The sequence below is a fragment of the Podarcis vaucheri genome, assembly GCF_965113315.1.
Source record: "Podarcis vaucheri genome assembly, chromosome: 7".
Lineage (NCBI taxonomy): Eukaryota > Metazoa > Chordata > Lepidosauria > Squamata > Lacertidae > Podarcis > Podarcis vaucheri.
The window spans coordinates 1747414-1758100 of NC_138765.1; the positions used below are offsets into that span (position 1 = coordinate 1747414).

General features: G+C 46.3%; 1 long non-coding RNA gene across 1 annotated transcript in view; it reads right to left on the reverse strand.

Annotated features, from left to right (window-relative positions):
• Positions 1-6968: 6968 nt before the first annotated feature.
• The window catches only part of LOC309537038, a 29338-nt gene continuing 25619 nt past the window's right edge, over positions 6969-10687 (reverse strand). Inside the window, exon 2 of the long non-coding RNA XR_014221780.1 lies at positions 6969-7264. This is a non-coding gene — a long non-coding RNA (uncharacterized lncRNA). The remainder of the gene's footprint in view (positions 7265-10687) is intronic.

Here is a 10687-nt window from a genome sequence, read left to right on the forward strand (position 1 = left end):
CCCCTTCATACATCCCAATTCCCGTGATTGTGTCAGCAAGTTATTATTTTCCCTTCTTACCATATTGATATTACATCTTTTATAAAGAATTAAATTCTTTTCCTAAGTTGGACTCAATTCCCTTCCATCGATTTCCCAATTTTTATGAAACATAAACATATTGGCTGAACCCAAAAGACATAGGTATTTTTAAAATTCTGTTTTTCCCCCCCCTCCCATCCCCGGTTTCCGTCCCTTCCAAATATATGTCCAAAATAACAGTTCTTAGCCTGGATTCCTCACATCCGAGGCCTTCAAGTCTCTTTCAGTCCCTCTCCGCCGGTTTTGTTGGTAGTCCTTCATGTTGGTCTTCGGATCTCGAAGGAGTTCTATCCCAATCAAGCCAAATTTTCTTCCCACAAGAGAACTTAAAGACAACTGCTGCAAAAGTTCCACCAATCCTTCATATTCGGAGTCAGAATGGAGGCCCCAATCATGTTCCTTCATTCCTTTAAGTTCTTGAATTCCAAGTAAATTCAAACTGGAACGTGTCCAGAGGAGGGCAACCAAAATGGTCAAAGGCCTGGAAACGATGCCTTATGAGGAACGGCTAAGGGAGCTGGGCATGTTTAGCCTGGAGAAGAGGAGGTTAAGGGGTGATATGATAGCCATGTTCAAATATATAAAAGGATGTCACATAGAGGAGGGAGAAAGGTTGTTTTCTGCTGCTCCAGAGAAGCGGACACGGAGCAATGGATCCAAACTACAAGAAAGAAGATTCCACCTAAACATTAGGAAGAACTTCCTGACAGTAAGAGCTGTTCGACAGTGGAATTTGCTGCCAAGGAGTGTGGTGGAGTCTCCTTTTTTGGAGGTCTTTAAGCAGAGGCTTGACAACCATATGTCAGGAGTGCTCTGATGGTGTTTCCTGCTTGGCAGGGGGTTGGACTCGATGGCCCTTGGGGTCTCTTCCAACTCTATGATTCTATGATTCTATGATTCTATTCTAGGGGCCTCCTCCTTCATCTTTCGCTTCTTTTGCAGATTTGTAATCCATGTAATCCAATAGTCTTCTTGTTTATAATCCACTTGTGTAGGCTTCTGGTTGGTACTTTCCATCTGTGCTCTCTCCTTTGCTTGTTTTGTCTCCTTCACTTCTTGCGATATCTCTTCCAGTTCAGCTGCAGATTTTTTCTCATTCAATTCCTCAGTACATTCAGCAGAGCTGCTTATTCCAGAAGTCAAGGTCATAAGTTGTTTATTCATTGCCAGACTCTGCTCTTGTAGGATTCCCACAAGGTAAAATGTTCTTTCTATCTCAGCTAGTAAATTTCCATCCGCAGCCATTGTAATGTCTCAGAGTTCCCCCTAGGGGGAATCTAGTTACTTAGTAGTCTTTTCCCAACAGTCCTTTACCTTGTTATTTGTTTCTTTGTTTCCAACCACTTTAATTCAATTGTATCACATTTAGTCCAGAGAGATCTTAAATAACAAGCTTTTTCACTTTAAGTTGCCCGTTTGACAGCTTTTGACAGCTGTCAATCTCCTTTCCTTTTCAACAGGCTCAAAGACAGGGCGCTCCCGGGCCCGGGAGGGGGGTTTGCATACGACGAGAGAGAAGCTTCTGAAAATCCACTCTAACACTCCAGCTCCACACTTCTTTTATCAAATCGTGAAAGTTAATGTCTTTTTAACTCACCCCAAAAGGGTAGGCTCTCCAACTTAGTTCTCCTGCTATTGCTTTAGATCGTCTGCAGGAGGGGGGTGCGGACTTCCCTTTAACACATCCCCTGGTCGTACCAAATTCGCAGATATATATTTTAGAGTCCGAATTCCGATCTACTCACGGGTTGCTTCTTTTTCGGGTCCGAATTTAAGGAAGAAAGTCAGCGCTCTTCAGCCATGGCACACGGCTCCGCTCCGCTGGGATAGCGGTCTACTCTCAGCACCACGCCGCTCTCCGTACCCTCTCCATAGCCTTTAAAAAGGCTCTTCGTGGGTCGGGGGGCGCTTAAGGTGCCCACCGAGTCGCCAGGTCCGCAGGCATCCGCGCCTGCGGTTTTTAAGGGTCTCCGCGTCGCCGTCGCGGCAAGACCCGTCCCCAGCGGAGCCGATTCCCTCCGGAGCTCGGAGGGAATCCGCCATTAGCTGTTCGCACCAACCCGGAAGTCCTGAAAACAGTAACTGAAGTCTCTACCTTGGGAGATGAAATCAAAGGAGACTTAGGGGGAGCAGTAATACTCTGTCCCTTCCAGAAAAAGTAACCCAGGGAGGAAGTGGGGTCTCAAAACGACAACCCTGAAGGGAAGGCCCAAGGGTGCCGGGGGAAAAGAGCCGTGACACGAAGTTAAAACCCACACAGAAACGTACCCAGAGACACAGAACAACCAGTTTAATAAAGGAGTGAAGTTCTTTGATTAAAAAGAGAAAAAATTCCTGTCAGAAAATGACCAGCAAGCGCCAAGCCAAAGAGACTCAGGATGACCCAGCTGCTGCGTCTGAGGAGCATCCTAATATATTGAATTAGAGATGATGAGGCTAAGATTGGAATTGTCTAAGGTTGAAGCAGAGAAAGAAAGAGAAGAGGCCAGAATGGCAGCTGCCCTTCATCTAGCAGAGATACAGGCAGAAAGAGAGAGAGAGAGAGAGAGAGAGAGAGAGAGAGAGAGAGAGAGAGAGATGAGCCCAAGAAGAAAGAGACAGGGAGGCCAAGATGGCCCATGAAAAAGAGATGTTTCCGTTAAAAATGGAGGCGATTCAGGCGAGGGCAGAACTGCTGCAAGCAATGTTGGGGGTGGAGATTTTACCTCAGCAAATATAAAGTATGTAAAAGGTGATGGTGTGCAGGCCTAATGGTCCAAGCTTCAAAATGCCAGTTTTCAAAATGAGGCAAGTCAAATATTTGGGTCCCAAGGGGTGGAAATATTTATCCTGATTGGAGCAAGGCAAAGGTCCTTCAAGAGGGGCCTGGACCCTCCACAAAGAGAGAAATAAGAGCTTTTCTGGGGGGAGTGGGATATTGTCCTCCATTTATTCCTCCTTCTAGCCCCCATCCTGCTCCTTGACATGACTGGGAGAAGAAAGACCAGCCATACGAGAGCATTTGGAGGGACCAGTGCCAGGCAGCGTTGGGACATTTAAAAACAGCCCTAGATCCGGGGTCAGCAAGCTTTTCCAGCCGGGGGCCGGTCCACCGTCCCTCAGACCATGTGGGGGCCGGACTATATTTTTTTTGGGGGGGGAATGAGCAAATTCCTATGCCCCACAAATAACCCAGAGATGCAATTTAAGTAAAAGGACACATTCTACTCATGTAAAAACACGCTGATTCCCGGACCTTCCGGGGGCCGGATTGAGAAGGCGATTGGGCCACATCCGGCCCCCGGGCCTTAGGTTGCCTCCCCTGGCCTAGATGGACCTTGGGGTCCCTTCCAACTTTAGGATTCTGCTCCTCATTTTGGAAGGCGGACAAGGAGCAAGAGCAACCTGCCGTCACAGAAGGAAGAGGACGGAGTCTTCATCTCCTTGGTTGCCCTTCTCTGGGAGGGGGGGCAGATTGTGAGGAGCAAAAACGAGGACGCGATGATGACCCCCACTTTCAATACTCCTACTATATGGTAAGGTATAAACTTCTTATGGACAGCCAAAGGGCAACTGTTAGTAGCCGTGTGCACTGTTACTGTAATTTTTATAATGGTTTTTGGGGGGAAGTTGTTTTCAGTGAAACAGGACGCTGCACCCCCAGACCACCCCACAAACCACCATTCAGTTTTGAATTGGAAATTTAAGAAAAAGAAGAGCACATTTTACCACATGTGGTGGAATTATAAAAAGATACAGACTTATGGGAAAGGATATATAATGAATTTTTAAATAATGTTTAAAATAACTTTTGTCAAAAGACCACAAGCCTTTCTCTTGGGAATTTTAGGTGCAGACATACCAAAGGAATTGAGAAGACTACTCATGTACGCAACTACAGCTGCAAGGATGCTGTTTGCCCAGCGATGGAAAGAGGAGGAGATGCCAGCAAAAGCAGACTGGCAGATGAAACTACTAGAATATGTAGAGATGGCGAGGCTGACAGGGAAAATCAGAAACCAGGAGGATGAAAACTTCAGTGGGGAATGGGACGGATACAGACTGTACTTAAAAGAACACAGTAATCACTCGAGCTCTTTGGCAGGTCTCAGTAACTCCTGCAATGTTCAGTGGCGTAGCATGGGGGTGCCAGGGGTGCCGGCCGCACCGGGCGCAACATCTGGGGGGGCGCGCTCGCTGCCTCCGGAGTCGCCGAAGAGCCTCGGGCGCAGGCTGTAGCGGAGCCGCATGTCTCGCCGCGGAACCGACGAGCTGTGCGCGCGTCTGGGCTGAAGGCGCCCGGCAGGCAGCGGCTCTCAGCGCTCGCCGCGGAGGACGCGCCAGGCAGCCCCTCTTCACAGCCCCGCCTCCGCCGGTGCTGCTGCAGCTGCTGGGCAGTTGCATTTTCCTCGCTTCTCTGCCCCCCTCCTCCTCCGGGCAAGCGGCGTCGTTTGGGCGGCAGCGCCAGCGGCAACTCGCGGGTTAGGGGGGGCGCAAATTACTTGCATTGCCCCGGGTGCTGAGAACTCACACTACGCTGCTGGCAATGTTACAAAGACTTTGGACATTTTGGAGGACTATAGTGCGGATGAACTATAATATGCAGTTTCTTAGATACACAAAGGACCATGGAGGGGAGGAGGGAAGATTGGGAAGAATCTTGTTTGAGTTCAAAATTTAAATGTGTTAAATGTGAGATTTATTGTGTAAAACCAATAAAAATTATTTAAACAATTTTTATTTTTTTTGGTAAATATCCTCATAAAACCCCACCAACCTAGCAGTTTGAAAGCGAGTAGATAAATAGGTACCGCTGTGACAGGAAGGTCAACAGTTTCCATGTGCTCTGGCTTCCGTCACGGTGTCCCGTTGCACCAGAAGCGGTTTAGTCCTGCTGGCCACATGACCTGGAAAGCTGCGTTATGAGAATTATAAGGTCTAAGATATAAAATAAATGTTCATAAATGTACCAGGCAGACACAAATCCTGTCTTGAGGGGTATCTGTGTCTGAATAGAGTGAGCCTGTGACCTGGACACAGGAATTAAGTATTTACCATCACAAAAGAATCACCAGACGGCCCAAGTGATGCAATCCGTGGTCATTTTTGAGGTACCCTAGCAGACAGGACTTTTGCTGTAGTCGGCCTCTTCTGTGATGTATGTATGATATATTGGGGGGTGGTTGTGGGCTCCAGGCTGGGCAATTTCAAATGCCTATATAAGGGCTTGCGCACCATTGTTTGGGGTCCCTCCTGCGTGTGGCAGTGAGGACCCTGTTGCCACAGTTAATAAAGATGAGGCTTACTAGCTGCTTTGCTTCTCAATATTCTCTGGTTGGCCTCTGTCATTTTCTCTTACCGATAGGGAACCTACAAAAGGACTTTATGTGGGCTCTCGGGTACCCCATAAGGGGAAAGGAGCAGTTTTTTCTTACAACAGCTGTCTGTGGACAAACGCCAGCTCCCTTGGCCTGAAAGAGGGATGAGCGCTGCAACCCCATAGTCGCCTTTGACTGGACTTAAACGTCCAGGGGTCCTTTACCTCTTTACCTTACATAGTACTCACCTTCCCTTATGCAGCAAAACCTTCATATAAAATCAGCCCTATGTCAGATCGACACCATTCCAACTTCATTTTACTCAGAGAACAAATGGCTCCCAAAGGGGGAATTTGGGAAACAAGACAGCCATAATCCTGGAAACCTGAGATCTTGTACTCAGCAGCCTCTTGAAAAAGAGATAATCACCTGCCAGACAGGTAGTCGTCCCATGGACAATAGCAGACCATCCAGGAATGGAGTAGGTCCTGGTCAGGACAAAGAAGTGTGATTACCTGGCAGGGAAACCCAGGAACTTGTAGATATTTCCTTTGCATCACTTGATGAGTGCGAGGTGGAGGGCAAGGGAGGGATGAACTGGTTTCTGCCAAGAAAACACCTCCCTGTTTGTGACATATGCATGATGTATCTAAGATGTATGAATGATGCTTCACCCAAGGTGTTTATAGGAAAAGGGATTTAAAAACAAGCATCCCTTTGTTTGGGGCTTCTTCCTGCTTCTTCCATGGGGTGGGTGGAAGTCCTGTTGCAACGTATTTTAAATAAAGATCAGGCCTACAGGCTGCTGTTTTGCTCCAGTATTTCTGGCTGGTGTCTTTGCTTGACAATCCGTGAGGGGACGCTCATCAGAGTTGCAATGACACCAAACTGGGAGGGGTAGCTAATGTGACAAAAGACAGAATCAGGATTCAGCATGAGCTTAACATATTGGAGACCTGGGCACAAGCTAACAAAAGGAATTTCAACAGGGACATACGTAAAGTTCTGCACTTGGGCAGGAAGAGGCAGATGCCCAAATATAAGATGGGCACCTCAAAGGGCATCTAGTCCAACCCCCTGCAGTGCAGGAATCTCAACTCAGTGAGAGCTGGCCACCTGACTTCCGCTTAAAAACCTCCTAGGAAGAAGAGGCCACCACCTTCGGACGGAGTCTCTTCCACTTTTGAACTGTTCTTACTGTCAAAGAGATCTTTCTGAATTTAAATCAGGATCTCCATTCCTGTTATCTTTTAACCCACTGGTTCGGATGCCACCCTCCAGAGCAGGAGAAAACAAGGAGCCCCACCAATCTGGGGTTGGACTCGATGGCCCTTGTGGTCTCTTCCAACTCTAGGATTCTATGATTCTAATTTGCGGCTTGGAGGCTCTGGAAGAGGAAGCTCTGTGAACCTCTCTACTCATGACGTTAACCACCCTGGCATCTTCAGATCAAGGGCACTGCACAAATTTTATAGCTATAGAAATAATAAAGTACGTTACCTGCTTGCGTGGTAAGAATTTGCTTCTACGCCAGCGGTTTGTTACACATGTAAGGGAACATCTGGAATAAAAACATGGAACCAAGAGAAGGAGAGCAAACTCCGAGTCCTGCAGGGACCCAGTTTATTCAAACTATTGCAATAGGACAGCCTTGCTATCCAGTTCTTCAGCAGAAGGGCTGGTTTGAAAAGGCTGCCAGGAGGCATATTAGAAGAAAGCTTATATACACAGCACACAAAGACTCATAAAATGCCACAACACTCTTCCACTTGAATGAAGAAAGGTCACAGGTCATGGGAGGCGTGGCTCAATGTGGATATCGACTCCTCTGAAATTACCGTGGGGGTCCCAGAGTGCCCAGGTCATTTGGGTCTCATATGTTGCCCCTTCATGGATCACTGCCTTGCCGTGGCGAAGGGGCTTGAATAACTCAGAGAAGCTAAGAGCTATGCCGTGCAGGGCCACCCAAGATGGACAGGTCATAGTGGAGAGTTTTGGCCAAACGTGATCCACCTGGAGTAGGAACCGGCAAGCCACTCCAGTATCCCTGCCAAGAAAACTCCATGGACAAAGACAACAGGCATATAAAAGTTATGACGCTGGAAGATGAGCCCCTCAGGTCGGAAGGCGTCCAACATGCTACTGGGGAAGAGCGGAGGACAAGTACAAGTAGATTCAGAGCTGATGAAGCAGCTGGGCCAAAGCCAAAAGGACACTCAGTTGTGGATATGCCTGGAAGCGAAAGGAAAGTCCAATGCTGTAAAGAAAAATATTGCATAGGAACCTGGAATGTAAGAACCATGAATCTTGGTAATGTGGATGTGGTCAAAAATGAGATGGTAAGAATAAATATTGACATCCTGGGCATCAGGTAACTAAAATGGATGGGAATGGGCAAATTCAGTTCATATCTACTACTGTGGGCAAGAATCCCGTAAAAGAAATGGAGTGGCCCTCATAGTCAACAAAAGAGTGGCAAAAGCTGTACTGGGATGCAATCTCAAAAATGGTAGAATGATCTCGATACGAATCCAAGGCAGACCTTTTAACATCACAGTAATCCAAGTTTATGTTGGGATACTGCCAGGGAGACAAAGTCCATCATGGCCCCACAAGTCGTCTCCGGACATCCATCGATCTCCCGTAGACACGCAGTATCAGCAATTAGCGACACGAGCTCCAGAAATAGCCTGCCACATTCCAGAACTGGTGCACGCTCTATCAGCAGATAATGCACAGCGAAAGATGCACGCAGGAGAGTATTATTTACAAGTTTATTCAGCGTTGGTCAGAACAAAGAAAAACATGACTGCCAGCTTCAGTGTCTCTGACACAGAGAGAGAAACGAAAGCAATAGAAAACATAAACTTCCTGTGAACAGGAAATACGCAGACTCTGTGACTCACAAAGCCTGCTCCCTTTTAAGGTGGAACGGAAATATCCTAACAGTTTATGCACCAACCACTGGTGCTGAAGAAACTGAAATTGACCAATTCTATGAAGACTTACAATACCTTCTAGAAATGACACCAAAGAAGGGTGTTCTTCTCATTATAGGGGATTGGAATGCTAAAGTAGGGAGTCAAGAGATAAAAGGAACAACTGGCAAGTTTGGCCTTGGAGTTCAAAACGAAGCAGGGCAAAGGCTAATAGAGTTCTGCCAAGAAAACAAGCTTGTCATCACAAACACTCTTTTCCAACAACATAAGAGACGACTCTACACATGGACATCACCAGATGGAAAGCATCGAAATCAGCTTGATTATATTCTCTGCCAAAGATGGAGAAGCTCTATACAGTCAGCAAAAACAAGACCTGGAGCTGACTGTGGCTCAGATCACCAGCTTCTTATAGCAAAATTCAAGCTTAAACTGAAGAAAATAGGAAAAACCACTGGGCCGGTAAGATACAATCTAAATCAAATCCCTTATGAATACACAGTGGAAGTGAGGAACAGGTTTAAGGATTTAGATTTGCTGGACAGAGTGCCTGAAGAACTATGGATGGAGGCTCATAACATTATACAGGAGGCAGCAACTAAAACCATCCCAATGAAAAGGAAATGCAAGAAAGCAAAGTGGCTGTCCAATGAGGCCTTACAAATAGCGGGGGAGAGAAGGGAAGCAAAATGCGAGGGAGATTGTGAAAGATACAGGAAACTGAATGCAGATTTCCAAAAAATAGCAAGGAGAGACAAGAAAGCCTTCTTAAATGAGCAATGCAAATAAATAGAGGAAAACAATAGAATGGGAAAAACCAGAGATCTGTTCAAGAAAATTGGAGATACAAAAGGAACATTTTGTACCAAGATTACCATAATAAAAGACAAAAGTGGAAAGGAGCTAACAGAAGCAGAAGACATCAAGAAGAGGTGGCAAGAATACACAGAGGAATTATACCAGAAAGATATGGATGTCTCGTACACCCCAGGTAGTGTGGTTGCTGACCTTGAGCCAGACATCCTGGAGAGTGAAGTCAAATGGGCCTTAGAAAGCACTGCTAATAACAAGGCCAGTGGAAGTGATGATATTCCAGCTGAACTATTTAAAATTTTAAAAGATGATGCTGTTAAGGTGCTACACTCAATATGCCAGCAAGTTTGGAAAACTCAGCAGTGGCCAGAGGATTGGAGAAGATCAGTCTACATCCCAATCCCAAAGAAGGGCAGTGCCAAAGAATGCTCCAACTACCGCACAATTGCACTCATTTCACATGCTAGCAAGGTTATGCTTAAAATTCTACAAGGAAGGCTCAAGCAGTATGTGGACCGAGAACTCCCAGAAGTGCAAGCTGGATTTAGAAGAGGCAGAGGAACCAGAGACCAAATTGCAAACATGCGCTGGATTATGGAGAAAGCTAGAGAGTTCCAGAAAGGCATCTACTCCTGCTTCATTGACTATGCAAAAGCCTTAGACTGGGTCGACCACAGCAAACTATGGCAAGTTCTTAAAGAAATGGGAGTGCCTGATCACCTCATCTGTCTCCTGCGAAATCTCTATGTGGGACAAGAAGCTACAGTTAGAACTGGATATGGAACAACTGATTGGTTCCAAATTGGGAAAGGAGTACGGCAAGGCTGTATATTGTCTCCCTGCTTATTTAACTTATATGCAGAATTCATCATGCGAAAGGCTGGGCTGGATGAATCCCAAGCCGGAAGTAAGATTGCCGGAAGAAATATCAACAACCTCAGATATGCAGATGACACAACCTTGATGGCAGAAAGAGAGGAGGAATTAAAGAACCTTTTAATGAGGGTGAAAGAGGAGAGCGCAAAATATGGTCTGAAGCTCAACATCAAAAAAACGAAGATCATGGCCACTGGTCCCATCACCTCCTGGCAAATAGAAGGGGAAGAAATGGAGGCAGTGAGAGATTTTACTTTCTTGGGCTCCATGATCACTGCAGATGGTGACAGCAGCCACGAAATTAAAAGCTTCTTGGGAGAAAAGCATTGACAAACCTAGACAGCATCTTAAAAAGCAGAGACATCACCTTGCCAACAAAGGTTTGTATAGTTCAAGCTATGGTTTTCCCAGTAGTGATGAATGGAAGTGAGAGCTGGACCATAAAGAAGGCTGATCGCCGAAGAATTGATGCTTTTGAATTATAGTGCTGGAGGAAACTCTTGAGAGTCCCATGGATTGTAAGAAGATCAAACATATCCATTCTTAAGGAAATCAGCCCTGAGTGCTCCCTGGAAGGACAGATCCTGAAGCTGAGGCTCCCAGACTTTGGCCTCCTCATGAGAAGAGAAGACTCCCTGATGTTGGGAAAGATGGAGGGCACAAGGAGAAGGGGACGACAGA